Below are 23892 nucleotides of genomic sequence, written 5' to 3'. Positions count from 1 at the left end.
ACATTAACATAATTATACCACCCCCATCGCATAGACCCATCCTCTTTAGGGAATACAGCTGATGCTCTGAAGATGGAAATCAGTCAGATTTTAGTTGCTCTCAAACGTACCTTTGCTTCTCACTGACTGACTGTCTTTACCTTCCATGCACACACACAGCCCCTAGCACACACGCACACACACACACACATACACATGCGCACGCACACACACACACGCACGCACAAAAAGGAAAGGCAAAGCAGCGGATGCTGACTCAGAGCAGTTGTGTGTGGAGGGGGTGGTATCGGCTGCTGGTATTTTCACTGCACTCATCATTAACATTAACTCACTCTCTAGCATCCACCCTCTCTCTCAGACCTGCTGGACTGCAGCATTTGCATGACGCTGTCACTCTAGCCCTTGTGGGTCAGATGTTAGAAGAAAAAAAAAAAAGCAAAAAAAAAAAAAAAGCCTCAAGGCTCTCATAAGGAATGCCTTCATTTCTTCCAAAGGATCCCTCTTCTTATTTTTCCACCTTTCTACTTCCTCTGTTGCTGTGTCTCAGTTGTTTGACATCTTTCCGGAAGAAAATGTCTTGAGCTGCAATAAGCCAGTAGTCAGTCGGTCCTCCCCTCACCTCACACTCCTATTCCCACCCCCTTTTTTTCCTAATCAATAAGACAGATCTCCAAATGCAGTTGTGAAAACAGGCTCTGACACACAGACTTTCATCCTCGATCCTCTGCCTCAGGAATAGCAGGCAAACCCAGGCTCACACGTGATGTAGAGAGAAATAATGCCAGTAATTCTTGAACAGTCTTCGGAGTTTATTCTACGCCTTCTTCATTTTTTCCTTTGCTCGAATAAATACCAGTGGGAAGGACACACTCTCAAAAGCGACAAGGATTCATTTCTTCAGAAAATAATGAACATTAAAAGGCTAATATTAATCTTACTCAAAATTAATGCTATCTTTTTTTTTTTTTTTTTTTTTTTTCTTTTTTCTTTTCTCTTCTTTTTTTATTCCCACTCATTGTGCTCTTTTTAAGTAGGAATTGTCTCATAGCCAAAATACTGCCAGGGTCTGAATCACCATTCACTGTGCTGAAATGGTGAGTTTCTGGACTTCAATTAGTATTAAAACAGCCTAATGTTTTTTTTTTCTTTCTTTCTTTCTTTCTTTCTTTCCTTTTTAAAAATTTATTTTAGACTTCTTAATTAAAAAAAAAAAAAAAAAAAAAAAAGCTGCTTACATCAGAGGGAGCACTGCAAGAGAACAATGACAATACACCCACACCACCACACCGAGTACTGAAAATGCATGTTTGAGCTACACTTGTGTATTTAACTGTATGGTATTTGCTCTGTGTTGGGAGAGCAGTCTGCACACATACACGTACATCGAATACACACAGAGAAACTCAGGACACGTACATAAAATACACAACACAAAACAAAGCACAAAGGCTGTTAACTGAAACACAGGCACAAGTTGTCTGACAGGCTATGAAAATTCACCGAGCATAATCATTGTGTGCATTTTTACCTTGTTCCTTTGTTGTTAAGGCAAGGGACTTTAGTGACTTACGATGGTGACAATCTTTTCAGCTTTTCCCTTTTTACTCCAAGAGTATTTGGGAATAATTTTTCCAGACAATACCACGCCACTGTGATTCGTGGTATAAAAATTATTTACTGGGGGTGTGTGTGAGGGGGGTAGGGGGGTGGCGAACAGGTGATATGCAATTCGCCAGCCAATTCTCAAAGCTGCCTGGTGCCGTAGAAGCTCTCGGTGTAGCCGGACAGGCAGGTCCCAGGATGCAGTGCTACACCGCAGTCCCGGCTCAGGTAGCTGTTTGGCAGTCTTATGGTGGCAGCAAACGTGAAGGGCATCCCACTCACAGGAGAAAGTCCAAAAGAAAACGCTGCTCAGCCCGAAAGTAAAGAAAATAAAAGAAAGCCAAAACACTGGGGTACACGCCCTAAACCCAGTTTGTAACACGCTTAAGACTGGTCGTCGTGATGGTAATTATTTTCGTAGGGGAAGGATGAAGGAAACTATACAATTAGGAAACAGTTAAGTTTGTAATCTCAGAGAAAGGGAGAGACGGAGACAGACACACACCCACAGAAAGAGAGAGAGACAGCAGAGAACGCCAGGCATGAGACAACAAAAACAAGACCGAAATCAGATTTGGGAAACTGAAAAACTACAGGATTACAGCATTCATCTTAGCATTTACTGAGGTATATAAAAAATTAACACATGCACAGCATGGCTTAAAATACTTATTGCTATCAATAGCCTGTGACGGATGCCGGCTTCTTACTGCTATACGTACATTAGATTGGTCATCGCCTCTTAATCTCCTTTTGCTCAGACCCATCCATTTTTTGCTGCTCCAGCATCTGTGCCCTTTATGCTTTTTTTCTGTATAGTTACCCACAATACCCTGGATAAATTAATGTCATGACCTCGCTATGGCTATCAGACAGAAAAAACCGTCTACTATTTTAATAATTGAACGTGCGCGTACAGCAAACTGCCTACTGATAGCCCTGCTTTGTGGACTGCCTCCAAAAGCAGCCTTTGCTAGCTCTGCGAATCAGAAACAACAGATGCAAATACTAGCCACATAGTCCCAGCTCTCTGTCTTGTTTTTTTTTTTTCCTTTTCTTTTTTTCTTTTTAAAACACACCCTTTTCAGTCTGTGCCATCTCATTTTCTCTGTATCTGCCCCCTCAATGGTTAAAAACATTAACCTTCTGAAATTAGAAGCTTTTGAACAAAAGCATAAAGATGAGTGAAAATTATAAATGGCTGCAGATTCTGGAAATTTATATCCAGACGGTGAGTAGGGAAGAGTACCCAGGTTCAAGTGCTGAGCCTCACTTGGGAGCACCGCTGGGGCCAATGGGACTGCAGACTAGATTAAATCAATAGTCGTCTGAAACGAAATGTCGTAATCAATCAGCTCAATTACCACTGTCATAGATCTGGGCTTAAGGTCTTTCCTGATTCCACTCTTCTAATCATTAACCCTTATACTTCCTGAAAATAGCAACCCATGCTTACTTTCTTGCCCTACCTTTCAGACCATCAAAGTTTAACTTCGCATTTTCCCCTCTTTTTTTCTTTCCCTATTTAAATAGTATAAGAATGGGTCAATGAGAAACATTTTAAATGTGAGTATGGCAGGGTTAGCTGCACTCCTTTAAATGTACCTATTATATATTAGCTGCGTGTGCGCTTATATATTATTATTACGCCTCCGGGAGTGGCTGGGTGGATCAAAGACTGCTGTTTAATTAACATTCAACTCAGCTGTCTCCTTGGAGATTAAAAGTAGAAGACTAGTTGAATTAAACTGAAGCTGTTCGCTCATTTCACTAATCTAATATTATAGAACTCTTCTCCCCTAAACCTAGTTAGGAGCAACTAATTTCTGGCTAATCAACCAGCAGCAAAACCCATTTTTCAGTTTGAGGGCAAGTGTGAAAAACATGTAAAGATGTATTTGTATGCATGTCTGAATTTCACAGAATTGCCCCATCATTTACATTGTGTATCTGCAGTACACTAAATTCTCCTGCAATGCAAGGAGTAAGAAGCCATCGGGTCTGTGTAAAAGTGGAACCTCTTTAAAATCTTCCCTGCAATTATTATGCACCATATGAAAATTAAATGCCATTTGTGTAATTTTTTTTTTTATTCCTGGGCATGTCCTGTAAAGATTGAAATGCTTTTCATATAAAATGTTCCCTTCCAAATATCCAAATAACCCAAATATTTTTCCAAATATCATTCCCTCAGTTTCTCAGCAAGAAAGAAGGAATCGAGGTAGCAGGTATCCATAATTTTGGTCTTTTGATTTATTTCACTCAAATAATAACAGTGAAACGAACCCCCATTCCATTTAGGGTTACATCACCGTCTCTACACACTGCCTATGCTTCCAAGCAGAACCACACCTTTTTTAACCATAGATCTGCTTTTCAACTGGGGAGACCAAATGCACAGCCTGACTTCCTGCAGTCCTGTGAATGCTGAATAGCAGATTTAGACCCCGTGTCACGGCAATGACATTTTGGGGAGAAATTTGTGCTTATAGAAGTGTGAAGAGTGGGTATGGGACAGCAGCTGCAAATAAGTGTTTCACTGCAGAAGCACAGGCCGGAGGTCTGTCTGCAGGGAGGGCACCTGCTGGGACAGGGCACTGTGCTGTCCAGGACAGGTTATGATTGGAGATCGATTGCTGGATTTAATGATCCAGCTGTTTTCATTAGCAGAAATGTAAAAAATTGTTCTGTAAAATTATTCAGCTCCTAATATAAGCTTTTTTAAATGGGCTTATACCTCAGCCAGGAGCGACATTGTTGCAGTAAGTGATCCCTCACAGATGGAAAAAAATTACCTCAGCTTTGCATTTTTTTCTGGGAAAGATTTAGCTGACAGAGGGTTGAGCTACAAAAAGAACCTTAATTGTGTCCTTTAGTAATGGTAAATGAATGCAATACACCAGACACCACCTTAAACTGGATGAAGGGTACTGCTCCTTTTCACAGGCAGCATTTAAGCCTGAGCATCATCCACAAGGGGACAGCATTCACATCCACACTGGAATGATGCAGTCTGTGTACATGAGGAACAGATTGAGAGTAGCAGCCATTGTTGGAACCACCCAAAATTATAAATAAATAAATAAACAAGCAAGGTTTTTTCCTGGGTTACTACTGATGGACAGAGAGGGATAAGTGGTGAGGCCGGATGTGGATGTCAGATATCAAACACCATTTTAATACAGGATGAGCCTTTTGTTTCTAAGACAGCAAGAATAAGGTCATTTTCAATATTAATACAAATTTTGTGTGAAATATAAGGATTCTCTGCAATAAATAATAATAATAGTAATAGTAATAATAATAATAATAGAATGCTATGAAAAGAACTAGATACTACTGGAGCAACACCAGAACATACCTAATACAAATGGGGAAATGCACTAATATTAAATGGTGTTCTAATTTTGCAGTTCTCCATATTTTCAGAGTGCTCCAACTGGGACATAACACTCTCATCCCTCTTTCTAGGAACAAATGCTTCTTCATCCCAGTGCATATGAAAGAGATATCCATTAAAATAAAAGGTTTTGCTTCCTTTAATGCAGCATTTAAATGACTTAGGAGAAGGAGACTGTCAGAATGACCAATGCATTTAATCATATACCATGTTTTTGTATGATTATCCATGATAACTCTTCATCTCACTGATGAACAGTAAGGGAATAAAGAGTTCATAAAAATCCCACAGCTATCTAGTCCCAGATCTGTCACAAAAATCTACCCTCTTAATTTCTTGTTTAGAAATGTTGCACTCAGTCTTTGTCTTATTTTCTAATGGCAGTGCCTTTTGTAATTCAGCTGAAATTCCTGCTCAATTTTGAAGTATTCAAAATATATACAGCCTACACAATCTATTACAGAAAGGAAATAACAAAAATAAAAATACAGAAAACTGGCAATATTCTTCTGTCACTACAACAGGTCCATCTTACTCAAGAAATATGAAATCTTTGCTTACTTGTCAACTTACCTGCCCTTTATTAAAATAGACTTTGGATAGCAGAAATTATTGCAGTCTGAATTTCTTTGAACTTTCAAAGAAATACAAACACTGTTCCATAGACCCTGATTTCATTGACACTTTCAACAAAAATGTAATTATTTGTGAAAACTAACCACTATGATGTTTTTTTGTTTGTCTAGGTTTCTCAAGCTTCCAAAGCATATAGTAATCAATGAATTAACTTTTCTATTCATGAACACTTTCTATATTTACAAAGAAAGGACCTGGGACTAAAATGAAATTCCAACTGTTCATGCAACTGTTTTTGACTAAACAGTCAAGTTTGAATTTGTAGCCCATTCAATAAGAAAGATGTTAAGTGCCAAACACTATTTCAAAAAACCCTCTTCATAAATTTTCCAGTATGACAATGTTATTCTTTCCTTACTAATTAGGTATACATGTACATAAATACATATAAAATCAATATAAACACAAGATTACGTGGAACAACATAGCCAAAATATGTTGTTTATTCCTGGAAGGCACCCATCCATGCTGTTTTCACACTATTGTTACAATCATCAGCGTGCCTGATCCTGCATATATGGGAATTCAGGTAACTTTATGCACATGTATAGTATCTCTGAAATGATCTGACCTATTCATCAGAGCACTGATTCTTGGCTATGCTTATCTCAGATAAGAACCAGAGTTAATAAAAGGAAATTAAAAGCATTCTGTGCATATTGCAAACAGTAACAGAGGGAATTCTGATATAGAAAATAAAAAAAAACCCAACTATTTCCTGAACTATGTGATTTTAAGATAAACATTTGTGAGATACATTCAGGCACACCATTTCTATAGCCTTGCTTTAAGAGGTTTCACAATAGGCTGGAGAAAAAATAAACAAATATAAAATAGCAGGTTCAGTGCCTGCAAAGCCAGAATATTTTAAATTTTCTAGACAGTGAAGGTTAAAGCTATCCTGCATTCTCATAGTTCTCTCTCTCCTTTCAATCAATCTCATTGATTTTTTTTTAAGGGTCAGAGGCTACACCTTCATTGATCAAAGAAACAGCCTGACACAGCGAAAGAGTCTGCCAATTCCAGACAGATCAATCACACCTTTGTCTGCTTTTGATACATTATGGTTATTTATTCTGCATCACCATGACTTTCTGTCACATGGGTCTTAATGTAATAATGCTGCTCAGGGACAACAATAAAAAAGAGGGGACGAGAAATATTCTGTTTAATATATTTTAAGCCTCTCTCTGGTATTTCTGAGAGTGGCTTATGATGGAACTTGGCCAACTTGTTTGATTTAATTTTTGCCTTGGAAAAGAACTCCCATTCTGATATTTAGCTCTCCTTGGTCAGCGTTTTGTAGGATTTTATGAAGGTGATCCTTTGAGAATGATTTATGCAAACTGTTTTTAGAAAAGTAAACAGATCTTGATAGGACAACAGTTATGATCGAATCTCTACCATAATTTTCCATGTTTATATACTGTTTTAGAAATATTTTGATAAATGCAATGTAACTGATACCTGGCTATGTCTACTGACTGCTTTATGACTGTAAAATGAAACTAAATGGTCAGCCTAAAATAACTGCTAGGAAATATTGCTGAATAAACAGATATAAGTGATGAAAAGCTCCTGGCTTTGCAAACTATTATGCTGAAAGCCTGCTCAAGCTTTAAAAAAAAAAAAAAAGAAAAAAAGCACTCTATGCTCACTGTCTGTTCTGCCTGAAAATTATATCCTGTTATTTATCTTTCTGTGGCATCTGCAAGAAGCCTTTAAAACTACTGGTGGTATAATAATAAATCTTTTGTTCCCATTTGGTAGCCTATCACTTCACAAGCAGTTGCACTACTTAAGAGACATCATTTGTGGGTCTTATGATATTTCTTATACATAAAATCATTAAAATATAGTGAAATGGTACTCTAAGAGAAGTCAGAGGCAAAAGGCCCAGTGATTTCAGGGGAGTTGGGACTTCACCGCAAGAAGTTATGTCTCAACTCCTTTAGCCCAAGCTGAAAGAAAAAAAAAAAAATAGAGACAGCTTCAGTAGAATAGGCAGCTTATGGAATTTCATACAACCATACTCTTGTAATGAGTTAAAAAAAAAAACAAACCACATTTCTTAGCCAAACGGCTTACAAAGCTATGATAACCTCTATGCAGCCCTAGCAAAGACAGTGGAGCTGTTCAGTAAAATTAAGCATGTAAACCTTTGCAGACTCAATATCAGGTAATAAGACATAATCACTGTTATGAAGAAATTATTCACCTACATCATTAGAACTTAAAAAAATTATATACGATAATGCAAACATTTGGCATTACTCTCTGATTCCATTGTACCTCTTCTGTAAATTATTGTGCACCCAATTTACAATTACATCAGCACTATTATGTAGAGCAAAAGGTAAGTGGTATACAAAGCTGAAATACTAAACCCATTAAAAAGTTATGAGTTTGACAGAGTCCCTACATGTATTTGTGTGCATGCCAAGAAATGCATTTTAAAACCTTTAACTACAGGGAAATGCCTTCCAGTGATAAACTGCAATGCCTAAAAGGCATTGCTAAAATGCTACCACCAATCTCAAAGGCCAAGAGACCTTAAAAACAGTTGCTGGCTGACAGTGTTACACAAAAACATACAGTTTCTTCTGTATAGAAATAAAGCTTAATGTGCAACATTTCAGAGAAGTTTTGAATAAGTCTATTTGTCCAGCTTACTTTGCAAAGGCTCTGTAGAAAACAGCACCATAAACACTTTCAGTCCCCACACAAGGGCTAAACAAAGAGTCCTCTTTCTAGCCATTTAATCCAGTAATTTATTTTTTCAACCATCACATAAATCGAAACACAGCTGTAACCAATGACTTGCAGATCCAGTTCCCTGCCAGCTGGATCCTGTTCTGCTGAAGCAGCAAGATTTTTACATTGTTCACTTCTGTACATCTGGAGAAATCATTTGAGTTCAAAGGTGACTAGAAAAGCTCTTTAAATAAACTCAACCAACAGTGAAGAGAGGCCTAAGTATCTACAAAAGCTACATTTTCCATTTAAAAAGTTCCTTTTTTCAAATTAATGCATAGAGCAGTTTGCTTTTTAATTTTTTTTATGATTATGGCATTTAAATTGAGTTATACATTCATATACTTATTTTGTTAATAAAACCCCCATATTTTCCATTTTCCAGGAACTTTCAAACACAATGTCAGAACTCAAAAGTGACTGCAGTCAATAGTTTGTATGCTTGCCACATTTAAAGGAATCAATAGTAAAATAGTGATGAGATGAAAACAAGCTTCCAGAAGTGTACCTCATTAGTGGATCTTATCTGTTGCCTGAAATGCCACTTGACTTTTATATTAAAGAAAGAAAACAATAATAAAGCATATACTGTGCTTAGATATGCTGAACCTGAAATCTCTTAGAAGTTAATCCTTAAAATATCCTTCAAAAAGTCTGCATGATCCCTTCCTTACTGCATGAGTTTGCCAGTTAGGTAACAAAAAATGTCCCTGACATTTAAAACTACACACAGTAAATTGATTACAGTGCACCATTTCCTTTAGAAAAGCAATCACAAAGCAAACCAGCTGAATCTTTCAGATGTAAATAACAATGAGTATTGAAGGCTCATATAATCTGTATCTTCGATTACTTTTCAGACAAAACAGATGCTCAAATACAATGGAAGGGTTTAATGCCTTGTCTAGGCCCCCCTAACTAAAATACTTACAACACTGAAAGTCCCTTTGCTAGGTCTTATTTGCAAATTCATAAGCATGCACTTTCAATTGCAAAATAAGCCAACATTTGTCGTTGGGTGTGTATTTCTCTTCAAGCAGACAAGCAGAATATGTCCAGAGCATCCCCAAATTGCTTATGTAAAGGTAGAGTTTCTCTGCTGCACATTATTAAAAAGTATTTTGAAATTCAGTTAGGGTTTGCTACTGTGATTGCTTCTTTTCCTTTGTTAATACTTACTGTTACAGCTGATTTGAAACAATACTGATAAAAGTATCCTTTCTGCTTGCCACTCTGTCCGCATCTCTGTGCTGGCTTTGTGTTATTGTCCATTATCTCCTCCTCACAGACTGAGGAGCTGCCTCACCTTCAGCTCTTCTTGTTGTCTACTCTTGCCTATGCTTCCCCCCTTCACTCATAATTATAAGAATGAACTGTTAAATATGCTACTTATGCTCTGTTGTGAAAATAGCAGCATTAAAAAAAAAATAAAATAAAAAAAAAGGAAAATATTACTTTAAAAGTCAGATAAACCAGATAAATTATCTACAAAAATTAACATGCACAACTCATAACTAAGTAATTACTACATCACTCCAGGGCAAACTTCAGGGTATTTAGACATGCATTTCTGTCCATTAACATGTACAGATTTACATAAACATTCTAAAATTAAAAGCATCAAGTCTGTACTTAATGATGATGTTTCTGAAAAGCTTACTCCCTTCAATTCCTGATGTATATTTATCCTTAACTTTCTGCCTGGTAACTAATATAAGTATCACAAAAGGGAGTGAATTTTGACAGAAGATCATTGCCCAGTGCCCCCCATTGCCTACCATTGCCCAGTAACTGAGTTTCTGCAGTGCCTACTGTGATCAACTTTGCCAAAATCATCGGCACAGTTGAACAGTATAGACCTCACTCACCACACATTCACCACAGATCTTTCATTTCACCATCAACAGCCCTCTCGCACTCAGATTCTGTCTTGTCAAAAATATTTGCCTCCCTTTTTAATGAAGAGATTAGGATTTAATAGCCAATTCAGGCATCATCCATACCCCACTACATTACCTGCCTTTCTCCCTAGGGTGTCAGGCAAGTTAGATCTGGGTAACTTTAAGCCACAATCTGAAATACACCTTTCAGAGGCATGGGACAGTTTTGGAAGAGTAAAGTAGCTGGGGGAGAGCTATTACCTATTATTATTAGGTGCTTTTGGTTGCTTAGAAAACCTTGTTCCATTCTCTCACATCATAGTTGGCAGTACAGATGGTATTCTGATTTATCTAGGAATGTAACTCTCATGGCAGGCCCTGAGGCAAAGGCTTTGGTGTTTTTTATATATCTGGTTTAAAACCTAAGCCCTGCTGAATGAATCTCCCAACTGGAAATCCAACTCAACGAGCTAGAAAGACTGAATCAGAGATTTTTGGATCCAACAAGCCGATTCCAGAATGTGCTAACCCAAATATTACAATTACACGATTTTTTGTTTGGCAAATGATATGGGTGCTTCTACTTAGGGGTCTGGGTAATTATGCTTATCTTCTAGAAGGCATACAGCTATGTCAGTCTGCACTGCAGAGAGTCCTTTATACAACCTGTACCACTGTGTGCTTTGTAGCAGGGATGAACAACTTCCTGAGGCTGGGGTGCCAGCTTTCACACACATCTCCTGTATTAAAGACAGAGCTTGTCCACAGAAACTGAACAGGGAGCTAGAAGCTGCTGCCATTTAAAGATGAGTGATGTTCCCAATCACCTTTTTGGCAGACTCTTTCTCCTGTGCAAGTCAGCAATTCCCATTTGCCAGTTCTCAGCAAGTGTGCAACCTAAGACCTTCAACTCATGGAGTAAATCAGGACATGTGCCAAAAGAGGTGGCCCTTTCTGCACTCCCTCCTGACCTCAGTCATTTGTTCCTTCACCTTCTTTGTGCTGACACTTGCATCTTACAGCTGCACTGTAAAGCAGATTAGGAAACCGACTGAAAAAGCAAATCAGAAGAAATATCAGATTAGTTTGCAGCTGGATCGATCCTCGATCTGGCTTGTTCAACAGCCACATAAACTAAGTGCCAGCCTAAAAGGCCATGTGGAAATGAGTGCCACTGGAGAGAGAATGGAGGTGTCCTTTCAGTGGCAACTTGAAATGAAACAGAATATAACTGGTCCTATACCTACTTGGAGCTGTGTGAACTACAGACTACCAAAGTTATTTCTTTCTGTCACTAATGGTCCCCACTCCCTGGCATCCATGTTGAACTCTTCAATACAAAATTAAAAACACTATCTGAAGCAAAGATAGGAGACTGTATTACAGCTAGAGAGAAATTAGAAAATACAGCCAGAGGATAAAAGACTAGACACTCCAGGAAGTATCATGGAGAAGGCTGTTCAAGGTGGTCAGAATAGTAAATGAGATATTAGCAACAGTCAAGTAATACATCAAGGCTATAAATAACTGTGAAAACAGGTATTAACAGTAATTATACAACACACAAAAGAGGTACTCAGAGATTCCAGTACACTTGAAATGCAAATTACTGCAGAGCTAAGGATAATGACAACAGAATTAAAATCAAAATTAGAGCTCTGATTTTCAGATACCATGAATAAGTTTATTTGAACTTTGCCAAAAAGGGTTTAAATGTATCATATACATATAATTACTTGCACAGGTTTCTCCTTGTATGTATATCATTCCACTTATCCCATTTAGAAAAGTATTCTCATTCAATTATTAACCAAGATAAACTGGCTTAGGGCTTTCATAAAATCCATTATAGCCATAAACCATAGAGAGAGACTCAATAAATTGTATGTTATCTCCACATAGCATTCAGCATTTTTTTTTTCTGGGGGGTTAGGTAATATGCCTGAGGTAGTCAATACACTTTTCATTGGATTTTGATCTACAGGCACACACCACAAGGCAAACATATGCCTTTTCCTTCACAAATATAGAACCATCAGACACCACAACCATGTTTGTAAATGATTTTTGGGATGCTGTATTGTCACGTGCAAACTGAGAGCAACAACATAAGAGGAAATATATAATTCTGAAACTGCAAATTCATTATTTGTGGGGGAAAAAAAAAAAAGTAGAATGGCCACAGCTAGGTCTACTTTGTATCCTGAAATTCCTAATACAAACATCTTTGCACAATGACTGAGCATTTCAACCCCAAAAGGTCTAGAGATCACAGTATTTGCAAGCACATCAGAAACCCAAGTGATGCATATATGTGACAGACTCTGCCTGGGAGCCCATCAACTTGCTGAAAGAGATCAGCAACATGTGCAACAAGTCAGCTTAAAGAATTAGTGAACAGAGGAAAAAAAACTTTATGAGTCCATACTAATTAGGCTTTGAAATAAAAAAATCATGGAATGGTTTTGGTTGGATCATCATGTTAGGGATCATCATGTTCCAATCCATCTGCACAGGCAGGGACACCTCCCATTTGACCAGGCTGCTCAAAGCCCTATCCAACCTGGCCAGAGAGGGGGCATCCACAGCTTTTGGGCAATAGCCCCCAAATATCTCCCAAAACATAACTTGCTTTTTAAATAAATTTCACATAAAGTGTTATCTTAAAGAACTTTGTTTTCACATCCTTGAGAGAATAGGACCTTGAGCATGAGGCTGAAGAGATGCAGGTATCCAAGAATATAGGCATCTCCATCTTCAATTAGGTTGCAGTGGCACCTTGAAAGGCACAGTTTCCTGTGTGAAATCCTGCTGCCCTTGCCTTGCCAGAGTCCAAAACTGTAGAATTGAATAAACCCTTCTCAATGCATCTGTTTTCTCCATGAAGAAGTGAAAGCTGCACTACATGTTTCCATATCAGTAGGAGAGACAAGCCCTTAGGATAATCAGCAGTAGGAGGAACATAAATTTTAGCTTGTTCTGTAGCATTAACATGGCCATAATGGGTTCAATCCAAGGGCCTCCTTGCTCAGCATCTTATCTTCAACAATGCATATAACTGGACACCAAAGGTCTACCTTTGCATTAGATAAGCACAGATGATCCCTCTAATAAAAGATATGAGGTGGCCATAAGGAAAAGAATTGGCTTGGATATTACTAAGAGAGTTGCCAGGTGGGAAAAATGAAATACTACAGAGCTGTAGTAACATGATTTCAGGAGCTTAAGGAGGACAGAGTGTACATAGGACAGATAATTGTATTACATGCTGTTCTTCTATACTCAATAAAACTACCATGTTTCCCAGCTCTTTTCTGTATTTCACAGATGTTATTACAGTGATTTCAAAGCCTCTTTGCAATTGTTTCACAAAGGTCAAATTCCATGCTAAGTTCAACATGAGCGGTGGAAGCCACGCTGCCTTTGAACAGAAGTCCTTTGGTGCAAGGAATTTCTTGTTACCAATAAATGAACAACTTCACACATTGAAGTCCTGAAGTCTGCTGAGTGCAGGTACCCCAGAAGACAAAGAAGCAAAGCCAATAAAACCCAACAATAACAGCTAGTGAAGAGTAACAGTTTTTTTAATAATTACTTTTGTTTCTCTTTTCATCCTGGGATCCTTTGGGATCCATTCTGGGAGCTTTGAAAGGAGGGAAAATTTAGAATACAACTCCTAATGATGAAAATCGGTATTTCAACTACATCTAGGAAGTTTAGAAAGAGAGTTTGATTAACCTTTCTCTAGATGGGTCTGAAAAAACATAGTCAAAATGTATTACACCATACATATAAAATACACAACTCACTATTTTAGAGAATTGTTCCATTAATAACATATCCAGGAGCTAAGCAAATATATTACTATACTACACTTACTGAAGCACTAAAGTTCTTGATAAAGCCCAAAGCCAGCAACTTAGAGATTGTCATACTTTTTCTTTTATTAGACAGAAGTATTATACCTCTGTATTTGGGACAGACACCATAAAAATAGTTACCTGAAAAATCAATTACCAGCTTTTTCTGTGGATTTTAATTACGCCTTCCTTGGTTGCAAACAATCTCTCATCTAGCTGAATGTGTAAGCCCTCAGACTTATAAAGTGGTTCAATCCAACACAGAAGTGGCAAACTGCTTTGCTAAATCCACCTGCAAGAGAAGTGTCACATGACCCTTTTCCATAGAAAAGTGGTGCTACTAAGGCTTGATCCTATTAGAATGTTTCAAAAGCCTGTTGAAGCACAATATTTTTTTCAGCTTGCCAAACAGTGCTATTTCACTTGTTTCATTCTTACAATTCAGAAAATGAGTCAACAAGCATTTTCATTATTCAGTGAGGAGTATCAGAAAGTGTGAGGTAAACAGCTCAGGAGGACAAGTTTATAAATTCTACCTCTTAAACAATACTTACAGATCTCAGTTGTTTAAATTTGCCTTCTGCATCCCTGTCACTAATTTAGCTAGTCACCTCATGGCAGCATCTTTCAGTGTTAAATACCAGGCATTCACCCCCCACTAGATGTGCAGTGATTTACATTACTGCAACACATAGTTTCCCCTTATTCCTGGGGAAAACTACTTCTCAAACTGTCCTAGTATTCATACTCATGTATGCCCAAATTATGAGTAGAGTAAACAACCACTAAAAATATACTGCTCATCATAAATCTAATTTCTTACAGTTTTTTCCCTGCCATTTTTGGGAAAAGTACAGTATTTTGCACTCTTTTTAAATCACCATCCATTTGGAAGAAAAAAAGAAAAATGAAATGAGATAAAAGTAAGGAAAAACCATGAAGTACCAAGTGGCACATTCATTCCTCTAGTGTCTTGGTACAATTATTTGTGATCATGATTGTGTGTCCTAGAATATTAGTTCCTTCAGGTTATAGTCTGCTCTTAACAGGCAGAATTAATTGACTCATTGTCTACTTGGAAGACAGGAGTTTTAAAAATAAAAACATAACCCATTGTTTTACAGATTAATCCAGTAGAGTGAAATACTGTAATATTTTAAATGGCTGTAAATAGTAACTTTTTAAGTGAACATGTGACTATCACCTTTTTAACCAGTATTTCATAGCCATACAAAACCATTTTCTGAATTTAAGGATGAAAATAAGTAGTCAGCACTGAAGTCAATTTTATCCAGTCATAATATGAATGAACAACAGGCACTCAGAAAGCAGCTCAGAAAGGAGATCAAGGAGAAAAACAGAGTGATAGGCATCAGTATCAGCTTGGTGAATAATACTGGTTTGGACTTTGCAGGCTAAACTGAGAGCATTGCTTCGGAATTAAAGTAAATGAATTGATGGGGTCCTGAATGTCACAATTCTCTCTCATACTTTTTTCTTATTCTCTCATGTATTCCACTTGTAAATACTCTGTCTAAAGATCACTGCTGTTGATGGTAAGCCTGATACATTTCTTGCACAACTGTGTATTTCATTTGTTTTGACCATATATGATTTACTATTATACTTATCTTTAAAGTCTATGGAGAAACATGTTGCAGAGGAAGCAGCAAAAGGATTCAACTAAGATCTTCACTGATAACTGCCCTCTCTGGATTTTTGGACCAGAAAAAGAACCTGTACAGTACACTAAAAACCCTGTAATGCTTGGTCCTTATTATAAGCTCTTAGGTTTCAGTTTGACTTTACACACTAAATTGTCCTCCCAAATGAAAGCTCTTCTAAGTCTGGATACCTCTTGCAGTGACTACTATTAGTTAAAGATTACCGATTAGTTAAAGAAGAAAGTTTGGGTTTTTTTTTTATACATTTAAAATGTCAATCTCCTCACTTTTGTTGAACCTTCACATACTGTTGTACTTCAGAAAGAGCCCCATGTTTAGGTAAAAATAGTCTGTATTCTTCTATCTTCTTGTTCACTCCTTCTCTACAACAGAGAAATAACTGGTGGTTCATTACATGCTATCATCTGTACTGCATGTAGATTAATACCATGCAGATAAGGTCTTGTTGCTGATGCTTCTTGCTTTGTGGTGAGAGGTTTTTTTTTTTATTTGGAAGATTTTTAAGGGGAGGGGGAAGGCTGCTGAAACCTTAATAAAGACTATAGGTTTTATTGAATTGTCTACAATGACTTGATTTCTTTCCCTGGTGTTTTTCAGTTCATTTAGAATTCATAAGAGGTCCTAAGTAGTTCAAGTTACTTTTTTTTCCAGTGCCTACTAGCTTTCATACATCACTTCTGAATTGCATCTGACATTGTGTCATTCACTGCTTTATTCCTGAGTTTCTCTTTTGAAGTTCCCCACACAGTGTTTTGAACTTGAGTAACCTAGCTAATTGTGCCATTTGCTGATCCTGCCATCTCACTGCTTACATTTCTTTCATGAATACATTTATTAAATAATACCTGTCTTAGCATGAAGCAATAGAGAAGGCCACTGTAATCTTTCAGCCACAGACTATATATTTTACTTTATATTTTGTCATCTAGTCAGTTTTACCCCCTGATGAGAATTTCCCTCTCCTCCAGTTTTTCTTAACAGCTGCTCCTGTGGAGGAAGTTTTTTGAAGTCCAAAGAATTATGTTGTCTGATTCTTTTGTTTTCTTCCTTTCAAAAGGATCATTAAAACAAAACAAAACAAAAAAACAACTGATGAATGAATTTATAAATTTCTTTTGCATAAAAAGCCCTTGCAAATAACATTTGTTTTAGTGTTTTACCATCTTAGTCTAAACATTCTCCTCAGATTCTCAGTCTCATATATATCTTTCTATTGCCCAGAAAAATATTTCACTGGAATAACCTGAAACAGTTTTCACAAAACTTTAGTTCTTAATTTTTGAAGAATTGCCACTATTCATTTCATCAGTACAAAAACTAAAGCATAGCCCCATCCAAATAAAAAATTCTCACATACTTTAACATATTGTTCCAAAAGTGATTTTGCTTAATTAAAGTATTAATTCCTTTATCAGACTACAGAGATTGAGACCTCTTAATTACATTAGTACTGACATACAACATGCAAAGCAACCAAACAACTCCAAGAGAAACCAAAATCCACAGATCTAGACATTTTTTCCATTTAACTGTTCTTAACTTTTACTTTTTTTTGTATTCTTAACCTGTAAATTTCATGGCCGAGCCATTTCCCATTTATGTCAAACCTCACTCCCACAGTTGTATTGTTGAGATTTCTAACTGAGTATTGGAATGCAAGATCACCCAGCTTTTTACCACATACTTTAAAGAGTTAAGAGAACACTGCTAACAAAACAAGTTCAATTTGTCATTCCTAAGGTGCAGAACATACAATTTACAGCTTGTGGCAAGTGGGAGTAAAATGGATTTAAGGCAATTTTAAGCCCTCTTTATCCTGGGCTGTTCTGCATTTCTTCACATAATTTGGTTGTCTTTTTGAGTCTGCCTAGGTCCTATCAGGGAGAGTTCAGATACCCATGAGCTCCAGTAGTGCCTGGCACCTCCCCAGTACAGCTGGCTGGGGTTCCTCCGGCTGGCCCTCTCAGAGTGTGTGTCCTCCCTCCCCAGGGCTTGCCTGGAAAACAGCCCAATGGCCACTTCCTTGCTTCCCTCATCAAGAAAGCTCTCCTCCAGATGAACTCCCAGCTTTTTGGGCTCTGCCTGGCAGTTCTGGTGGTCTGGGCCATGGAAAAGGGTTCAGAGCACAGAAAGAAAAGGTGAGGTTACGTGTCTTTGGCAAGTATGGTTCTTCACTTTCCTTAACAGAAAGTCAAAGATGAAGGAAATATAAAAAAATGTGGAAACTTTTTCTACTTTTCTACAAAAAGTTGAACTTTTCTACCACTGTTCACCTTCCTTGTTCACATGCTATTTTGCTGTCCTCCTAGAACATCAACAAAGGCTATTTTAGTGTCATTTGTGCAGTCAGTTTTACTTTTGAGGATTCATAGAGCCTCAGTACTTGGATTTCAATCTGTTATTTTATTTAAAACACCTTCATTACTTCAATCTTTATATGTGCATACCTTATGAAGATTTAATATTTAGGACAGTGAAACAGTAGCATTAAATTTATTATTGTTAAATATAAGAAATGCATTTATTTAAAAAATAACTATGAGGCAAGTTCTGTAATTACCACATGACAAAATGCAATGAGAAAACATCACACTGATAAAGAGAACACATTCCAGTGTGATACACAGCCTTCAAACTGTGAAATGGTACTTTATATTTGTACTTTTTATTTTACAGTACAAGGACTAGATCTTTAATGTACCACGCCAAAAGAACTTTTATAAATATGCGTTTTGGATTATCTATGGTCTTGGCAAATTCGTCTTCACATAACTAGTTCCCTGTAGCATGGAACTATTAATTGGCTGCACATAAATATTTCTGGGTAGATAGGTGAACTCCTAGCACCAAGTTTACAGAAAGCAGTTTATAACATAAGAGAGGACAATAATTCACCACATGGCCTAAATTATTTATCATTAGCCTTTTTCTTCTTTGAGTATAGATATAGTGTATGTGTGTATACATATATATATATATATACACTAAAAAGTAATGAGCCTGTGAAACTACATTAATGAAAAAAGAAACAAAGAAATCTTTTTTTGTTAACTAACTCCAAGTTCATAAAAACATTAACATTCCAAAATATATCAGCTACATTAACCAGTATAAAAAAAACACCAACTCCAAAGTTACCACTCTTTCCACAAATTTTTTTTTTTAAATTATTATTATTATTCTTTGAGACATGTTCAAGACAAATGAGACATATGTATGAAGACAAAAGCTGAGGTAAAACAACCCAACAGATACTAGATAATATTCTGTCTCCCTTACATTCCACAGAATTAGAATTAATGTGCCTGCTCTCATTAAGGAGTGCTCCCATTCATTTGTCAAGTATATTTACACACATTTACTTCAATTCACAGATTTGAAGTTTAAGGTAAAGCACTCCTAAAGCTGCTGAAGTACTCTGCAGTTCTGAGGTCACACAGTATTTTTTAGAAAAGTAAGCATTTTTAAATGTTATTGCATTAAGCAAAGATTATTACATGTCTAGTATTTCAAGTACCATGCTATGGACACTACTGAAAAATGTTGAGAATTTTAGTTTCAACATTATAATTTATGTCACTGAGGATTTTGTTTATTTCTTCTTATTCTCAGGTTTAATCTTTTCACAGAATTTGGATCTATTCACATTTTAAATCTAAAGTTGGGTTTGATTGTATTGACTGTGTATCTGTGAGTAAAAATGATTTTTACTAATAAAAATAATGTGCTGAATACATTTTGGAGTCTTTGGCTTTGTAAGTCTTTCCTAGTCTCAAATACATTCATTGAAACACTGACTTGTATTTGTGACTACTTCGTTTTCTTTATGCACAGATTCTGTTTTCATTAACACCAGTCCTGAAATAAGTTTTCACTAACAGAGGAATATACTATCATGTCTTAAAAACATAACATCTCATTTGGGAAGTTAAGTTTTAGAGACAGAGAATATCAAATGCATTAACAGAAAGCAACTGGAAATTGGAGCTGACATAGAAACATAATAATATTTGTTCAATTACACCATAAATATATGTTTTAAGTTGTGACAATATATTGCCTGAGTTTTAAGGGATAGAAAAAGTAGTGCTTATGTATAGAACAGTGATACACAAATTCTCCTCAAAGCAAGACTTTGGACATAAATCTTCAAAATCCATTTGGAGTTGAGCTCAATAACAAAAATAGATAAGGTTAATATCTTGATATCTCCTAATGTAGATGATACAGTTTTCCATATTATGCAGATGTTTCCACAGATCTGAAAAATCTGAAGCAGATAAATTTTCTTTAAGGAGGCAGAAGCTTATAATTACTAGACTAGTTTAATGATATTTAGGGGACTAATGAGATATTCCATTAATATGCGTCATGTGGAACTGCTTTTACACTCTGGAAGAGACCAATAGACCACTGTTCTGTATCTGGAACTGATCAGCAGTCAATAACTTCATTCTCTCATAAAGAACTTAATTTTAACAGGGAAGAAGTTCTGTAACCTCAACAGCTCTTTGGTGCATGGTTTGAATCAGAAATATTGCTACTTCTACCACCACTGCACATACTGTTCTTATTCACGCAAATGTTTAACATTCTTGACTCAAACTAGGAATTTCCCTAAATTAAGTTTTGTGGTAACAGGCTACAGATTAATTACAGTTCATAGAAAAAGCTGGGGTTGTCTTATTCTTTTTGACTTGGGCTTTTGAGTGTTTTATATTTTTCTTTTATGAAAATAAACAGAGAAGAAGCAGAGGAAAGGTACCCACATGAGCTAAAATCTCCCTTATGATGACTATGTGCCATAATAATTCTATAATATAATAATTTAATGTTTGTTCTCTCAGACTAGACTGAGCTAACAAGCATCATTAGATATATCACCTGTGTTAATATTAGGTAGTTATGATAATCTCTGTGCACTTTGAATTTTGTAGGATAATTTTGAGACAGTTTCAATATGTCTGTAGTGTCCACTATCTTTAATTACTACTCTTCAGGCTTACTACCATTTTAATTTAGACTTAAAGGGAGTTTCTGCTTACAACAAGAAAGACATGGAATAGGATACTGTTTATTCACCAATACGAAGTTTTGGCTGCAAATGCTTTTCCTTTCCTTTTTCCTTGCCTTGCCTTGCCTTCCCTTTCATAAATTTAGCTATGGTCCAACAGACAAAAATTCTTTCAGAGTTACCAAGACATAGTTAGATAAAGCTAAGTAATGTGAATCTACAACATCCTTATACCCTTTCTCCACATCTTTCATCTTTCATCCTCTCTTTTATTCAGCATGCCTCTTCAATTGCCTTTAACCTCTTACATCCTCCTATGCTTATTATCATAGAATAATTCATCCTCCCTACTCCATCTCTCTTCACACATAGACTCATTTTGTGCCTCTTGATGCTTTCTTCATTGATTAGTTCAGGTGCAAAGGTTTGTTTTTGGGAAAGGCAATGAACACTTACCATTAATTTATCCCTTGCTAGCTCCTCCCAGTTTGGACCATTCATTTCTAAAATCTATGAATACATACTGGTAAATATTAAAAACCGATCCCTTTTAAAATATTTCTATATATTTCAAAAATAGGCAATCTATTTTTCATGACTTACATTCCCTGCTTTGAATTTGGATTCAAATTCCCTGCTTTGAATTTCCCTGCTTTATTTATTTCAAATAAATATTTGAAAATAACAAGACTGTGGCAAATAGTTCTTTCTTCCTTACAGTTCTGCAATGTATGTTCTGCATTTGGTAAATTTCTCTTTCTAATGAATAAAATCATTGATTTTGATAAGTTGGAAGTTAATAATTTTCCATTAAAACTTTGCAGTGACTGCCTATGATATTCCTTTAAAAGCCCATACTACAAACCTCTAAAAATTAGAATTGAATAGATATCAATTCTGCAAATTTGGAAAAAAATAATCCCCCAAAAAGGAAAAAGATTGCTGCTCCATTATTTAAAAAGTAAAGTTTAATTAAGAATTTCCCTTCCTAATTTAGTTAAGTTTCTCCAAAAAACTTCCATACCAAGCTGGTTTTGCAGAGTTGCATTAAATCTCTTTTGAAGCTTCTGAGTTGAAGTTCAAATAAACTAAAGGCCCAATAAATAAAACTAGAAATCAACCTCAAAAGTCCTCTTGCCTATTAAGAACTGTCACTAATCTAGAGTAAAATCAAATTATGCAATACCAAGTGCCAGCTGCTCTTCATGTGTGAGAAGGGATCTTTAACACAAACTTCCACCTTCACAAAGATGTGTGCAGCCCAACATTTGCTCCTGACTACCAGGGTCATCCCTTAGTGAGGATTCCCACATCCTTGGCTCTCAGCTTAGAGAGCGGTGTGGGGCCAGCCCCATGGCCTTCAATCACAACCCTTATCCACTCAGCAGCTCACAAACCTAATAAAAAATGTATTTATGAGGCATACTGCATGTTTATTTCCATAGACTTGGACTTTGTAAGATGAAAAAAACCCCCATCCAATAGCTACACTTGATTCCTTTCTTATGGGCACAAAGGTGCTCGTACCTGTCCTTGGTGATGGGGTAGCAGGAGATCCTGTGCCAACTCTGCTCCACCAGCACAGAGGGGCTCCTGGAAGCCCCTGGTAGGAGGGTGCCTGCTGGGGCTAAGGGCAGGGGTAAAGTGCCCAGGCAGCACTGCTGCTCCCACCAGCACTGCCTGTATCACAGGAGGATGGGGATATCACTGTCCCCTGCTGCAGGCAACTCCTCCTACAGTGAAGGGCAAGAGGAGGGAAGGAGTGATATGCTCCCTTTCAGCACTTGCATGGCTGGCAGCAGCAGCATCAAATGTACCAGGTGTGCAAATTGCTTTCTGTTTAAGTTGTTGGCCTCAATCTGGACAGAGTATGAAGCTTTAAAATTAATTTAAATTTTGTGAAACTGTTGAATTTTTTGAAGTTGAGCATATTGTTTCTCTGTTTATATTGTCTTTACAACAGAAATAAGAGGGAAATTAGGGCACTAGTTTCTCATAAAAGTGGCTAAGAATATATTGGGACTCCATGTTTAGTCAAGCCCCACATATTCAGAAGCACGATGCAGAGGCAGCACTGAGCAAGATATATAGCCTGTAATTGGCTCAGACATTATGAAGCTTTTGGTCAAAAAGCTGTCAAAATGCCTATGAGGCTTCTCTTTTAAAACCTGCTCACCTGTTGTAAATCAACAGGATGCTGGCTCCTAAATGCCCAAGACATTTTGGGGAAATTTAGGATAGTTTCAAAATGTTACATTAAGTATGAGTTAGGTTTTTACACTTATCCCTAAAATGTACATTTTGGCCGTGCTGATGCAGCTATACTTCAAAACTGAAATAAGAATAAAAACAAATTCTTCTTATATCAGAAGAAGGTAAATGCTTCTTATATATTAAATTCTCTATGGCCGCACCTGGAGTATTGTGTCCAGTTCTGGGCCCCTCAGTTCAAGAAGGACAGGGAAGTGCTTGAAAGAGTCCAGCGCAGAGCTACTAAGATGATTAAGGGAGTGGAACATCTCCCTTATGAGGAAAGGCTGAGGGAGCTGGGTCTCTTTAGTTTGGAGAAAAGGAGACTGAGGGGTGACCTCATCAATGTTTTCAAATATGTAAGGGGTGAGTGTCAGGGAGATGGAGTTAGGCTTTTCTCAGTGATGACCAGTGATAGGACAAGGGGTAATGGGTGTAAATTGGAGCACAGGAGGTTCAAGTTGAATATTCGAAAAAATTTTTTTACTGTAAGGGTGACAGAGCCCTGGAACAGGCTGCCCAGGGAGGTTGTGGAGTCTCCTTCACTGGAGACATTCAAAACCCGTCTGGACACGTTCCTATGTGATGTACTCTAGGTGGCCCTGCTCTGGCAGGGGGGGTTGGACTAGATGATCATTCGAGGTCCCTTCCAACCCCTAGGATTCTGTGATTCTGTGTGATTCTGTGATAATTCTATATATAAAATTCTTCTTATAACAGAAGGTAAAGGCTTCAGAAGAACAGTATAAACTACAGTATTTTATAATAATGATTCTCAAAAACCTCTTTATCACCACAGGAATCATGCACT

General features: G+C 37.0%; 1 long non-coding RNA gene across 1 annotated transcript in view; it reads right to left on the bottom strand.

Annotated features, from left to right (window-relative positions):
• LOC115598813 overlaps positions 1-23892 on the bottom strand; it is a 94590-nt gene that overhangs the window by 1813 nt on the left and 68885 nt on the right. The window lies entirely within an intron of this gene.

This window comes from Calypte anna, chromosome 1, assembly GCF_003957555.1.
Source record: "Calypte anna isolate BGI_N300 chromosome 1, bCalAnn1_v1.p, whole genome shotgun sequence".
Taxonomy (NCBI): Eukaryota; Metazoa; Chordata; class Aves; order Apodiformes; family Trochilidae; genus Calypte; species Calypte anna.
The sequence above is the reverse complement of the archived record's forward strand: the minus strand, read 5'-3'. Positions and strand labels throughout refer to the sequence as shown.